The sequence below is a fragment of the Equus quagga genome, chromosome 6, assembly GCF_021613505.1.
Source record: "Equus quagga isolate Etosha38 chromosome 6, UCLA_HA_Equagga_1.0, whole genome shotgun sequence".
Taxonomy (NCBI): domain Eukaryota; kingdom Metazoa; phylum Chordata; class Mammalia; order Perissodactyla; family Equidae; genus Equus; species Equus quagga.
Window position 1 is genome coordinate 84,255,134 of NC_060272.1, and position 16,548 is coordinate 84,271,681.

Sequence of the window (16,548 nt, forward strand, 5' to 3'; positions counted from 1 at the left end):
TAACTTAAAACACCATGGGTCATAAGGCATATTATTTAGGTACAGCTGACAAAAGAGGAAAAAACTGCTTATTATAATTGTAACTCTTGATTTTAACAACCACCCTGATAGTGGAAATTTTTTAATGTAGAGAAAAATCTGCATTTTGAAATTGATAAAATACATCTATTTTACTTAAGCTCTTTTCACATTGTCCCTTAAATCAATGGCAATTGGAAATTTCAGTCAGGCTTACTTTTTTTCCTACAAGGACCGCAGACAAAGTTTCATTTTTCCACCACTGAAAGGATTAGTTGTATAAAACTGTATTCTTCCAGGGGTCCCTTCATTTAGGATGTTGATCCTTAAAGAGCTGACCTCTAAATAGAAGTGATAAGACAGATTCAGAAGTAAAATTTGATTTTAATGAAAGAGATCATCTGGTTGAAGGAATACTCTTGTGACTAACAGAAGAGGAAAGGACTTCAATTTGAGTGTTATTTAACCTCACCACCATATGATGCATAGTGAAGAAGAAATAATCATGACATAAAAATATGTTTTTAGCAAATTAGGTGCCTCACAAAATTAGACATTCTTAAACATTCCTTCTCCACTCAAGAGTAGCTTTTGTCTGAGGCCATCGCAATGACATCTTTGTATAGGTGCCGATGTTGTAAACATTCAAGACTGTAATGCTAATCACTGCAAAGTGAAATTGAAAGTCTTGTAAATATTGAGGAATTCCTGAAGTCAATGCAAATTATTCTGGGTAACTAAATCACGTGCAAAACCATTGGCAAAGGAGAATCTAGCAAAATCAAGCCTATTAAAAATACAAAAAGAAAAAACACAGATGATGACAGCATAGGCATTTCAAAAGAATATTAAAGTCATGTACCACATAACGATGTTTCAGTGAATGACAGACCACATATTTATAGTGATCCCATAAGATTGGTACCATATAGCCTAGATGTATAGTAGGCTATACCATCTGTTTGTGTAAGTGTACTCTGATCATACGACCACATTGCCTAACGATGCATTTCTCAGAACATATCCCTATCATTCATTGAAACATGACTATACTTGCGTATGAAAGAGATCTTTGAGAAAGGTGATTAAACTTTCTAATATTTTACCAAAAAATAGTTTATATTCACACTGCAAAAGTCAAATATATGTGGTTCATAGACTCCAAAATTGTGAGTTAATCCAGCAAAAAGGCTCAAGGAAAAAATAGGCATATGTCTTAATCCATCTGGGCTGCTGTAACAAAATTCCACAGACCAAGTAGCTTATTAAACAACATAAATTTATTTCTTACAGTTCTGGAGGCTGGGGAGTCCAGGATCAAGGCATCAGCATAATTGCATTCTGATGAGAGCCCTCTTCCTCGTTCATAGCTGGCACTTTCTTGCTGTGTCCTCACATGGTGGAAGCGGCTAGAGAGCTATGGGGTATCTCTTTTTTAGTTTTTAGGAGCACTAATCCCATTCATGAGGGCTCCATCTCGTGACCTAATGACCTCCCAAAGGCCCCACCTTGTAATACCATTACGTTGAGTTTTAGGAGTTCAGCCCTAAGTTTTGAGGGGACACAAACATTCAATCCATAGCAGTATGAACACAAGAAACTGACAAATAAGAAAACACAAGAAATTGAGTTTTAGACCTTCAGTTAGATGATTTTAGGCTGTAGTATTTCTCCCTTGATACAGTGTTCCAGCCATGTATTAAGGGGAAGAAAGGAATAACAAAGAAGAGATGAGTGAAGGCAAAGTAGAGATGGTAGAAATAGATGTATACTTTGCTAGTAAGTAACCTAAACCTTAAAGTTTAAAAGTTGATGTTGTACAACAGTGTGAATATACTTAACATGACAGAGCTATACACTTAAAAATGGTTAAGGTAAATTTTATGTGTGTTTTTTTTTATGACAAAAAACAAAAGAAAAAACTCAGGTCAACAAAAGGATAATTTGAGGTATGAGCAAGGTATAGTGAAAGATAGTGAATAGTGGGTTCATGTTAGGAATATGATGAGTACTATTACATCTTGTCCCTTCACCAATACCATTTTTACTTCATAGACTCATTGAATATTAGAACTTGAGGGAATCTTAGGGATCCCTTGATCCAGTGCTCTAATTTAAAGATAATAAAATAGTTGGAGAAATGTTAGGTTATCTACCCACAAAATCAGTACTAGAACATGATTCCTGATTCTCATTCCCATGTGATACGTATATAAAAATATTATTTCACAGAAGATATTTTTAGATTTGAAAACTTGAAACTTGTGATTCTATTTCATTTAATATTTCATATCTCATATCAGATAATACACCTAAAAATCCTGCGACAAAACACCAAGAACTTCAGTTTGAAATTTGTTGTTAGTACTGTTGAGTTGATTCTCACTCCTAGCAGCCCTGTGTACAGTAGAGCAGAACCCTGACCGATCTTTTTGCGTCACCCTCTCACCTTCCAGCATTCTATCAGATGATGCTCCACTGCTATTCCTAGGGTCTTCATGGCCAATTTTTTTGGAAGTGGGTGGCCAGGTCCTTCTTCCTAGTCTGTCCAGTCTGGAAGCTCTGCTGAAGCCTGTGCACCATGGGTGACCTTGCTGAAATACCGGTGGCAGGGCTTTCAGCATCACAGCAACATGCAGCCGCCACAGTTTGACAACCGACAGATGGGTGGTGTGGTTCCCTGCCTGGGAAATGAACCCAGGCTGTGGTGGTGAGAGTGCCGAATTTTAAACACTAGATCAGGGCTAGCTACAGGTTAAAATACTTTTATAAAAATATTCAGAATACATAGCTGAGATTGCAAAAAAGTATGTAAAATACTAATAGGCCGAAAATAAGGAGGGAGCTGAAAACTAGATTATTAACTGACACTTATGCCACTACTGTCCTGGAGGCATTTACCCATCTCACTTACCAAAAGATGTGAATTTTAACAGTCTTGTGGGAACAGAAGACATGCTCTTAAGTTCTCATAAGATCCCAAGTTAGAACTGAGACTCTCATCTGAAATCAGAAACCTTGAAAGGTAACACCCTCAGTGAAAATTGGGCCAGAAGAAAAATCTGGAGAGCAGAAAACGGGGAAGATGTAGAAGAGAGACTTGTCTGTCTTGGCATGGGATCTTTGGACAGAAGTGTGTATGAATTTCCTCTGACATTTTGAAACCACAGCCATGCCGTCAAATGGATTTAGGATTTGAATTCACATAATGTGCATGATCTAGGAAACCCCATTTCAAGATAATAGCATAATGTACTGCCCGGTTAGTTGCATCTGGGTTGGTAGAAAGAAGCAAGCACCTTCTCTCTAAAAGAAAACACATTAAAACAAAGACTCCTCAAAATGCCCAGAGATAAAGTCCTATCAAACAATTCACAACCCCAAACTGCAAAAAACACACAACAGCAAGCCACCATGAACAAGAGCCAGTAGGAAAACCATGCAACAGAACTAGGCCCCTAGAAATTTCAGTTAATGGAAGTATTAGATAAAAGTTTTTGTGTGTGAGTAGTTAAAATCTTTACTGATATGTTTCCTCATGTACATTGAGGACATAAAAGGGTTGGATAGGAGGGATTAGAGGATGGGGATAGAAGACTAGAAGAAGAGAAGATGTTTTTGATAGAACTGTTACAATGCTAAGTCCCACACCTCAAGACAAGCAAAAGGGTCTTCACAGGGATCACTTGGAAAGTTTAGTATACATCTCCTGGAATTTGTGAGATATGGTGGACTATTTGACTCAATTCTAGAAATCTGAAAAGCAAGTACTTTGGCTGGTTAACTGCTCTGAAGTTGATTAGGAAAGGTGGATACTTTGGGGACTACCTTACTCCCAGAGTTTATTGTGACAAAAGGATGCACATTTCCTCTGGAGCAGATGTGGATCTTAGATGATAGAAAGTCAGCAGAGACTTCAAGATGACTCCAACAGGGATCCTGGACAGCTGGATGTATAGGGGTAAAGTAGTGACTCTGAAGAACACAGGAAAGCATCTTTTGGGAGTAAGATGTCCAAGGAAGGCCTATGCAATCTCATGGCAGTACTAGTTAAATAAGACCCTTCCTGTCCTTTATCTTCTTTTCCCAAATCAATCCTGGAAAAGTCAGAAGCAGCCTAGTAAGTAGAGGAGGAAGGCAAAGGCATAAATCATATAAAAGAAGCAATCACCCCTACTTTTTCCACTACACACAACTCACCTGTAGCAGTTGTGAACTCTGGTAGGGGAAGAATTTTAAGTTTGAATCAGTGTTGAAGTCTTAATTTTAATATCACAGTGGACTTAACTGCCAAGCTGAGACTTTTTGCTTATTTGTCTAGTGGCTAGACATGACCACAGGATTTTTTATTATTGAAAGAGACCAGAAGATTCAGATGATTTTTCCTAATTTTCTTTCAAGGATATGGAGAAAAGCTGGCCCTCAAAGTGGGTTTCAATGAGCGATGTAGCAAATTAACGCATTTATATTCTGATTTTGTCTCATGAATCTCATGCTGTTTCAGCATCCATTAGAACTGAACAATAATGGGAAGACTGTATCAAAATTTGTAGGAAATTTGTACTTAAGGGGTAAGAAATGTCTATACTGAGAAAGAAGAAAAGCTGAAAATTAATGATGTATGCTTCGAATGTAAGTTACAAAAAGAATAACAAACTAGTCCTAAATAGAAGAAAAATAAGAAATAAATTAATGAAAGAGCAATAAAAAATAGAGATGATAAAGCCAAAGGTTAACTCTTTGAAAAGAGCAATAAAATAGGCAAACCACTGGTGAAATGCATCAAGAAAAAAGAGAAAAGATACAAATAAACATTAGGAATGAAAAATAGGTCAAAACAGAAGACAATTCAAAGATTAGAAAAATATGGGAGTGCACTATAAACAATTTCATGCCAAATTTTTTAAATGCATATTTCCTTAAAATGTATCAAAAAGGAAAAGATACCCTGAACAAAACTATGTAGAAAAAAGAACTATGAAAAAACACACAAAAACTATAAAAAAAAAAAACCGCTTGAGTCAGTAGTTGAAAACGCCTCTTCAGAAAAGAACAGATCCACATGAATATCTAGGCAAATTCTACTAAATATTCAAGGGAATAGATAAATGCAGTATTACATAAACTCTTCCAGAGAATAGGAAAAAAAAAAAAAGAATATTCCCCAACTTATTTTAACTTGGTGAAACATTGACAGTGAAATCTAATAAGGACAACATGACAAATGAAAATTACAATCCAATTTTAGTTATGATTATAGATACAAAACTTCTAAACAAAATACTGGTGACTTGAATTTAATAATGACAATAATACTACTAATACATCATGACCAAGTTAAGTTTATCTCAGGAATGTGAGTATAGTTGAAAGTCAAAAAATCTACTAGTGCAATTTATTAACAGATTAAAGAAGAAAAATTCTAAGATCATCTAAATAGATGGAAAAATCATTTTATAAAATTCATGATTTTATGAACGGAGGAGCAGGAGGCCCAGGAATCTGTCTCCCACCTAGACAACAACTTTATTGGCAGAATCTACCTGATGTAACTGTTTTGGAACTCTGGAGTCTGTTGAAGGCTTTCAACTTCCAGGGGAAGACTTAGACAGTAAATTCTGGTTAATTTTGGTTAACTGCACATCTTAGCACAGTAGCAGTGACCCATCCCCTACCCCCAGACTGTGGCAGGTTGCTGTGCATGTGTTCCTTGAGAAGCTTGCACAAAGCGTGGGGGCTAAGGTGGGCAGACGGGACTCTGTCCTCCAAATATTGGAGATCTGTGTTCTGATCACTGATTGCTGCTTCTGATCACAGCGGTGCAGACAAACAGGCAGCAGCCATTATTTTTGCACCTCCTCCCATTGTTACAAGCCCCTTCCCCTCTGGCTGAAGCTGATGTCCTGGGGATTTCAAGGGCCAGCAACCTTTTTTTCCCCTCTTTCATTTCATTGTTTGCTTTTTTCCCCTTTCAGGAGCCAGACATTAAAGACTAAGACATCCAAAAACAACTACATAAATGGGGAAAATTAAAAAGTGACCACATGTGCCCAGGGAAAGACTCAAAATTCTAACACCTGAGAAGATATTAAGTTTACATCTCAGGTTGACTTCAGCACAGAGACAGCCTACAACAATCACAAAAATAATAACAAAAAAACAGCAATCTCTGGGGAAGGGGGAGACTCTGATTTCCAGAGTTACTACATTATTAGATTCAAATGTCCATTGTTCAACAACAACAACAAAATCACAAGGCATACAAAGAAATGGAAAACTATGGCCCATTCAAAGGGAAAAAATAAATCAACAAAAACTATCCCTGAAAAAGACCTATGGCAGATATACTAGACAAAAACTTTAAAACAACTATTTTAAAGATGCTCAAAGAACCACTGGAAGATGTGGAGAAAGTCAAGAAAATGTATGAACAAAATAGAAATAACAATAAAGAGATAGAAAAACTAAAAAAACAAAAAAAATTTGGAGCTGAAAAACACGATAACTGAAATGAAAAACTTGTTAAAGGAATTTAAAGGGAGAATTGAGCATGCAGAAGAATAAGTGGACTTGAAGATAGGACAGTGGAAATGAGGCTGAGGAACAGAAAGAAAAAAGATTGAAGAAAAGTGAGCAGAGCCTTAAGGGACCTGTGGAACACCATCAAGTGGCCCAAAATACACATTGTGGGAGTCCCAGAAGGAGAAGAGAGAAAGGGGCAGAGAGAAAAGTTCAAGAAACAATGGCTGAAAGCATCCCAAATTTGATGAAAGACATGTATATAAGCATCTGAGAAGCTTAATGAATTCCAAGTAAGAGAAGCTCAAAGAGATCCACACCAAGACACATTATAGTCAAACTTTCAAAAGCCAAAGCTAAAGAGAGAATCTTGAAAGCAGCAAGAGAGAAGCAAATCATCATATACAGGGGATCTTCAAGATTATCAGCAAATTTCTCATCAGAAACTTTGGAGGCCAGAGGAGAGTGGGCTGCTATCTTCAAAGTGCTAAAAGAAAAAACTGTCAACCAAAGATCCTATATCTGCAAAACTGCCCCTCAAAAGTAGGGGAGAAATTAGAGCAATCTCAGATAAACAAAAGCTGAGAGAGTTCATGACCACTAGACCTGCTCTGCAGTAAATGCTCAAGGGAGTCCTGGAGGGGAACAGGAACTCAAAGCCATATGGAGAAATAAAGATATCAATAAAGATACATATGTGGGAAATTATAAAAGCTACTATTATTCTAATAATGATTTGTAACTATAAGTTTTATTTGTTTTTTACATGATTTAAGAGACTAATACATTTAAAGAAAAAATCATTAATGTAAAGGCTAGTAATACTATAACTTTGTTTTGTCAATCCAAATCTTGTTTACTACATAATTTAGGAGACTAATTTATTTAAAATAATTATTAGTTTAGTGGTGGCCCTGTGGCCGAGTGGTTAAGTGGTTAAGTTTGCTGGTTCAGATCCTGGGTGATGACCTAGTACTGCTCAGTACGGTTCATCAAGCCATGCTGAGGCAGCATTCCACATAGCAGAACCAGAAGGACCTACAACTAGAATATACAAATGTACTGGGGCACTTTGGGGAGAAGAAGGGAAAAAAAAGATTGGCAACAGATTGAGCTCAGGTGCCAATCTTTAAAAAAAAAAAAAGAATTATTAGTTTCTGTACATGGGCACACAATGTATAAAGGTATAAATTTGCAACATCAGAAACCAAAAGGGGTGGGATCAATGCTGTAAAGTAGCAGAGTTTTCCTATGTTATTGAAATTAAGCTGATATAAATTCAAATTAAGCATTATAACTTTAAGATGTTAGATGTAATCCCTGTGGTAATCACAAAGAATATAGCTATAAAATATATACAAAAAGATATGACAAAGAATCTTAAATACTTCACTACAAAAAAAATCATTTAAACACAAAAGAAGACAGTAATACAGGAAATGAGGGACAAAAAAAGCTATAGGGCATATAGACAATAAATAGCACAATGGTAGAAGTGAGTCCCCCTTTCAGTAATTACTTTAAATGTAAATGTAAAAGGCAGAGATTGGCAGTATGGAGAAAAACACATCAACCAGCCATATACTGTCTACAAGAGACTCGTTTGAGATCCATAGACACAAACAGGTTAAAAATGAAAGGATGAATAAAGATATTCCATGCAAATAGTAAACAAAAGAGGGCAAGTAGTGGCTGTACTAATATCAGACAAAGAAAGCTTTAAATCAAATGAGTTGTGAGATAAAGAAGGATATTATATATTAATGAGGTCCATACAGCAGAAAATAGGACAATTATAAACATTTATGCATCTAATGACACACCATCAAAATATATGATGCAAAAACTGACAGAATTGAAGGGAAAAATAGGTAGATCTCTAATAATAGTTGGAGACTTCAATACCCACTCACAATAATGGATAGAACAACTAGATAGAAGATAAGTAATAAAATAGAAGACTTAACAAAATAAACCAACAAGATCTAACAGACATACAGAACACTCTACCTAACAATAACAGTGTACATGCTCTTCTAAAGTGCTTATGGGACACTTTCCAGGATAGACCATATAATAGGCCACAATTAAGTCTGAATAGATTTAAAAAGATAGATGTCATAGAAAATATGATACAAAATATCTCCTCTGAGCACAATGGGATGAAGTTAGAAATTGATAACAAAAGTAAAACTGGAAAGTTGACAAAATTGTGGAAATCAAACAATATACTTTTAAACAACCAATCAATATAGAAAGAAATAACGAGGGAAATTAGAAAATACTTAGACTAATAGAAAACAAAAGCACAAGGTACCTAAACTTATGGGATGTAGTGAAAGCAGTGCTAGGGGGGAAATTTAGAGCTGCACATGTTTACATAAAAAAAGTAGAGGGTCTGGCCCAGTGGCATGACAGTTAAGCTTGTGTGCTCCCCTCCAGTGGCCCGGGGTTCATGGGTTCAGATGCTGGGTGTGGACATACACACCACTTATCAGGCATGCTCTGGTGGCATCCCACATACAAAATAGAGGAAGATTGTCACAGATGTTAGCTCAGGGGCAATCTTCCTCAAGCAAAAAGAGGAAGATTGGTCAACAGATGTTAGCTTGGGGCCAATCTTCCTCACCGAAAAAGAAATCTCAAATTAATAACTTTAACTTTACAACTTAAGGAACTATGAAAAGAGCAAATAACCCTGAAGCTAGCAAAAGGAAGAAAATAATAAAAATTAGAGCAGAGATAAACAAAATGCAGGGTAGAAAAATAATAGAGAAAATCAAGGAAAACAAAAGTGGACTCTTTGAAAAGACCAACAAAATTGACAAATCATTAGCTAGATGGACTAAGAAAAAAGAGATAAGACTCAAATTATTAAAATCAGAAATAAAAGTGGGGACTACCACTACCAAATCTGCAAAAATAAAAAGGATAAGAGAATACTATGAAAAATTGCATGCCAAAAAATTGGATAATGTGGATGAAAAGGACAAATTCCTAGAAACACAAAATTTACCAAGACTAAATAATGAAAGAATAAAAAGTCTGACTGGAGCTATAACCTGTAAAGAGATGAGATCAGCATTCAAAAATCTCCCAACAGAGAAAAGTCCTGGACCTGATGGCTTCACTGGTGAATTCTATCAAATATTTAAAGAAGAACTAATACCAATCCTTGTCAAGTTTTTCTAAAAAACTGAAGAGGAGGGAACACTTCCTAACTCATTCTCTGAAGCCAGCATAATCTTAATACCAAAGCCAGATAAAGACGCTACAAGAAAAGAAAACTACAGGACAAATCCCTATGAACATTGTTGCAAAAATCCTCAACAAAATACTAGTAAACAGAATTCAGTGACATATTAAAAGGATTATACACCATGACCAAGTGGGATTTATTCCTGGAATGCAAGGATGGTTCAGCATACAAATTTGATCATTGTAGTTCACCACATAAACAAAACAAAGGGAAAAACCACACAATCATCTCAGTTGATGCAGAAAAAGCATTTGACAAAATTCAACACCCTTTCACAATAAAACACTCAAATTAGGGATAGAAGGAAAATACTTCAACATAATAAGGCCTATTTGTGGGAAACCCACAGCTCACATCATACTCAATGGTGAAAGACTGAACATTTTTCCTCTAAGATCAGGAACAAGACAAGGACACCACTTTTACCACTTCCATTTAACATAATACTGGAAGTTCTAGCCAGAGCAATTAGGCAAGAAAAAGAAATAAAAGGCATCCAAATTGGAAAGGAAGAAGTATTATCTGTTTGCAGATAATATGATCCTATATGTAGAAAACTCTGAAGACATGACACATACAAAAAGCTGTTATAATAAATGAATTCAGCAAAGTAGCAGGATACGAAGTCAACACACAAAAGTCGGTTGCATTTCCATATACAAACAATGAGCAATATGAAAAGTAAATTACAAAACATTTCCATTGACAATGGTATCAAAAAGAATAAAATGCTTAGGAATTAACTAAGCAGATGAAAGACTTGTACACTGAAAACTGCAAAACATTCCTGAAAGAAATTAAAGACATAAATAAATGGAAAAACATCTCAAGTTCATGGATTGGAAGACTTTATGTTGTTAAGATGTCAATACTACCCAAAAGTGATCTATCAATTCGGTGTAATCCTTATCAAACTCCCAATACCTTTTTGTTGCAGAAGTAAAAAAAACCATCCCGAAATTCATATAGAATCTCAAGATACCCAGAATAGCCAAAACAATCTTGAAAAGAAGGGCAAAGCTGGAGGACTCACACTTTCTGATTCCAAAACTTACTACAACTCTGAAGTAATCAGAACAGTATGGTATTGGCATAAAGACAGATATATAGACCAAAGAAATAGAATAGAGAGCCCATAAATAAACTCTCACATATATGGTCAAATGATTTTCCACAAGGGTGCCAAATCCATTCAATGGGAAAAGTGCAGTGTTTTCAACAAATTGTGCTGAGAAAACTGGATAGCCACATGAATGAATCCATAAAGAATGAAGTTGGACTCTTACCTAACACCATGTACAAAAATTCACCCAAAATTGATCAGGGACCTAAATGGAAGACCTCACACCCGCTAGGATTGTTCACTCTAACAAGAAAATGGAATAAAACCTTCACAACAAAAAATAATAATTGTTGGAGAGGATGTGGAGAAATGTAACCTTGAGCACTGTTGGTGCAAATGTAAAATGGTACAGCAGCTGTGTAAAACAAAAAAATTGAATTACTCGATGCAATTTAACTTCTGGGTGTATACCCAAAAGAATTGAGAGCCATATCAAAGAGATATTTGTCACCCATGTTCATAGCAGCATTATGGACAATAGCTAAAATGTGAAAGCAACACAAGTGTTCATTGACCAATGAATGTATAAGCAAACTGTGGTGGACATATATACAATGGAATATTATTCCATCTTAAAAAGGAAGGAAGTTCTTCAATATGCTACAACATTGATGAACCTTGAAGACATCATGCAAAGTGAAATAAGCCAGTTACAAAGAGGCAAATACTGTGTAATTCCACGTACATGACGTACTTAGTGTAGTAAAAATTATAAAGACAGGAAGTGTAAGGGTGGTTCCCAGGGGTTGGAGGGAGATAAGAATGGGGAGTTACTATTTAATAGGTATAGAGTTTAGATTTTATAAGATGAAGAGAGTTATGTGGATGCATAGTGGTGATGGTTGCACAACGATGTGAATGTATGTCTGTATTATTTATTTATTTATTTAGGCGAGGAAAATTAGCCCTGAGCTAACATCTGTTGCCAATCTTTCTCTTTTTACTTGAGGAAGATTGTCCCTGAGCTAATATCTGTGCCCATTTTCCTCTATTTTGTATGTGGGACACTGCCACAGGATGGCTTGATGAGCAGTTGTGTAGGTCCACACCTGGGATCTGAACCCACAAACCCCAAGCCACTGAAGTAGAGTGTGCGAACTTAACCATTATGCCACCAGGCTGAGCCCTGTGAATGTATTTAACACCACTGAACTGTACACTTAAGAATAGTTAAGATGGTAAATTTTATGTTGTGTGTATTTTCCAACAATAAGAAAAAGAAAAAAACTACTAGTCACAAATAATATGAGCATTCACATAAAAAAACAAGAGAATAAGCAGATACATTTTTAGAATAGGAGAATTAAACAAGGTTTTTGGGTGCAAGTGCAGTTTATAAAAATCAACTGCATTCTTATACACTAGCAACACACATTGGGAAATACAATTTTTAAAAGATACTATTTATAGTAGCAGTGAAAAATATTTAAGAACGGCTACTATTTATCTTTAAAAATATATGCAAAATATTCATAGGAGGAATCATAAAACTACTGGAAACCTACACAAAAGAGATATACTATGTTCACAGTATGAAAATTTAATATAAAGATGTCAGCTTTCTCCCATGATAATCTATAGATTCAATGCTATTCCCTATCAAATTACTGTCAGTGTCTTCCCCCTGGACTTTAACAAGGGAATTGTAAAGGGAAAGTGTACAGTGCCAAGAATAATCATGACAACTGTGATAAGATATCAAAAGGAAAGGAAGAAATAACTGTTCAAAACTGAAGCAATTGCTTTTTCACAGGGAAGAGAAATGGAGTTGAATTTCTATCCAACACTACACATAAAATTAAATTTCAAGTAAATGAAAAACCAAATGTAAAATGCAAAGTTTTAAAATTTTTAGGAATTTTTAAATTTAGAAAGAAAGAATAAAAAGCACCAACCCCAATAGATTCTTTTCACATATTCAAAATTTCTAGTCAGCCCAGCACAGCTATCAAATACCAAATGAGTGGTAAAGTCATAGAATGACGAAGGAAGTGGTACATATAATTATACTATTTGTGGGACCACATACAAGGCAGTTGCCGTACCAGACACGCCTTTATTCTAACTCTTTAAATGACTAGAACTGTATTTTATTGTTTACATGTCAAAATTTGTATGTTGATGCATATATGGTTATGTTTGAAATATTTCTTTTATTTAACATAAAATTGGAATTGAATGGCAATAAATTGAAAAAGTTATAAACATGAAATGTTTATAAAAGGCCTGTATCATAAATGATTAACTTAGTATGAAAACAATCAGTATGAAACACTAGCAGTATCCATATATGAACATGCTACTCACCTTTAAGTTAGCATTACAGAAATGAAATAGGTTGTTTAAAACTTAAATGTGAATGCTTTAAATAAATACACCAAAAACAGGATTAGTTGCAATGACATTTTAAAATGCCAAAACTAACTTTTAAAAGCTAAATTGAAAATTGAATACAATTTAAGATAAAATACTGAAAAACAGTATTTGAACTTAATTCATATCTCCCTTCCCTCATATTTATCCAAAATTGTGGTAACAGAAAATTAGCTGATATAAGTACAATAGAAAGACTTTCTTCCCAACTAGAAAAGTGCTAATGAAGATGTGTTTTCCCAAAGAATTAAGTAAACTCCAAAAATCCACTACATATTCATAATGGAATCTTTGTTCCCCCAAAAGATTCCGAAGTAATGAGAATTACATTTGAATAACATCTAGATAATGCAAAGAAATATAGATTTGCCTTCGCTGAGCAGGACAGAAACATTAAATATCTGGATCACATTAAAAATCGTAGGATGAAAACTATTTTCAGTCCTCACCATGGACTCCTCTAATGGACTTCAGATTACCTGATCTATAGGGTCCATTTCAAGTCTAAAATTTTACATGATTTCTGTTAAAGATAACTTTTCCCTGAGTTATTTTAGACCACATCACTTCATTGTTGGTGACTTTACCTGAATTTTCATTGCTTAAATTCTTCAAACAAGGCAACTATTTCCAAAGAGAAGCTAAATACACATGGTTTAAAATGTTAAAGTTCAAATTTTAAAGTAGGCCGATGTACTTTGTAAAGATGGTTGCCAAAGTTATGCTTTTCAAGTATTTTCCCAAAGGGAGAAATACTTTAGGAACCATGAAACAAAGGTAAAAAGGAGTTCTAGAGTCATTACAGGATGTGCAGACTTCAATAGGAATTTATTCTGAAAACAAGTATAATCTTATGCTTCCTTCATAAGAATCATTTTATCACATTGCCCTATATTCATCAGTATGTTCAAATAAGATGGCACGAGCTGGGAATTGACAGTGTTTGGTTAATAAGAAGTTAACTTGAGGAACTAGTTAAGACAGGGAAATATGAAAAGCATGTAAAAGTTAAATAAGTTTATTTTTAAACTGGATACTATTTTTTTTAATATAAAGCAGCTCTTTCAGGGGAACGGCTCTCTCCAATTTATGCACAGATTATTTGACAGACTGTTTGAAATATCCCATACCACTTTTGCACAGTAGAAATGCAAAACCCAAAGAATTTATATTTTCAAGACTGTTAACACTTTCTCAAATTTCAATAATTCATTCAATTTCTGTAGCAAAACATAGGTTTTATTTTTCTTACTGTTAGTTATTTATATAGTTCAGTTTTACAAACAGATTCTCGCTATCTGGAAGTCTGCAGGAATTCTGCCATCAGTAGCATTTTCTTAAGGTCTTTTTGCATTCACCACTATTGTCACAATAATGCCACTTGTGGCTGTGAATTGTCCTGGGGCTTTCTATATTCACAGCCATGAGAAGACCTATCTTTCCTTTTTCTACCAACCTTTGTATTACTTTTCTTCAAGAAAGATTATATCAGGTCCTAAGTCTGTGACAACTTGCAAATTTGCATGACTGTTAAAGGTGGACCTTACTGCTGTTATTTTAGATGGTAGTTAAAAGAAGCAAAGAATATGATGGGGGGAGGGTCACACAGGGTTGTTTATCATTAGAAAAAAATCATACCACTAAGCAAAATCAGCCTAGAACCACAACAAAGATGATTTAGGCAAAGAAAGTCCCACAATTCCACTTTTTAAAAAAATTTAGCATTCATTCATATAAGTGGATATTCTTTTTTTATTTATTAAAATACAACTGACATATAACATGATATTAGTTTCAGGTGTACAAGTAATGATTTGATATTTGTATATATTGTGAAATGGTTACCATAGTAATTCTGGTTAACATCCATCACCCATACGTAGTTACAAAATCCTTTTTCTTGTCATGAGAACTTTTAAGATCTACTCTCTTAGCAATTTTCAAATATACATTACAGTATTATTAACTATCATCACCATGCTGTACATTACATTGTAAGTGGATATTCTTGAGGGAAAAAAGAAACTACTTCTTTTCACTTTTAAGTATTTTAATTATTATATGGTTGTACATATCACTAGTCTAAAGGAGTACAGTACAGATTTTGTACAAGCCAATGATAATTTGCATGGTTCTTTTCCTATGTATTTTCTTATATTTCAAATAATACATAGGCCATTTAATGGAACTAACTCATTTTAATGTTAAAGTCTATTAAATGTTTATTTCTTACTTTTCTGCTATAAAATTCCCTAGCTATTGAGATAAATTACAAGAGAAACATTACATCTACCCTATGCCAGGAACCCAACTAGGCACTGAAGGTACAGCCATGAACCTGAAAGACATGGTCCCTGCCCTCATAAAATTCAAAGTCAATAGCGTGTCCAAAATTGTTAGCTAAACCATAGAGATTGCATAGACTGTTACACAGTTAAATAAGACAGACTGCGCTTATTGGAATAACTTTCATACTTAGACTTATTATGGTAAAATTTAGGAATGTCAAAAATAAAAGCTTCCAGAGTGAAACAACAGATCACTCACATATGAATAAGTAACATGTTCACTTTAGACACTTCAAAAAGTTCTATAGGAAGACAACTGGGTTATATTTTTTACTATTGAAGGGGAGAAAAATCTCTGAAGCTAGAATTTTGCGGCTATCTAGATTGTCATTTAAATATGAGAGTGCAATAAAAATAATCTCAACCATTTAGAGCTTCAGAAACTTTGCCACACAAAGACACTCTTAAAACAAATTCGGGTACAATAATATTAGGAGACTTTAATAGCCCCCTTTCACTAATGAATAGAACTAGACAGAAGATCAATAAGGAAAGAGTGGACTTGAACAATACCGCAGACAAATTGGACCTAACAGACATATACAGAACTCTCCTTCCAGCAACAGCATAACACACATTTTTCTTAAGTGTGTTAAGGAAAATTCTCCAGGATAAACCATATATTAGGCCACAAGACAAATCTTAATGAATTTTAAGGATTGGAATCATACAAAATATTTTTGCCAATCACAATGAATGAAACTAGAAATCAATAGCAGAAGAAAAACTAGAAAATTCATAAAAAGATAGACATTAAACAACACACTCTTAAATAACCAATAGGTCAAAGAAAAAAATCACAAGGGAAATTAGAAATTTCTTGAGAAAAATTAAAATAAAAACACAACACAGTTAAACTTAGGGGATGCAGCAAAAGTAGTGCCAAGTGGGAAGTTTATAGCTGTAAA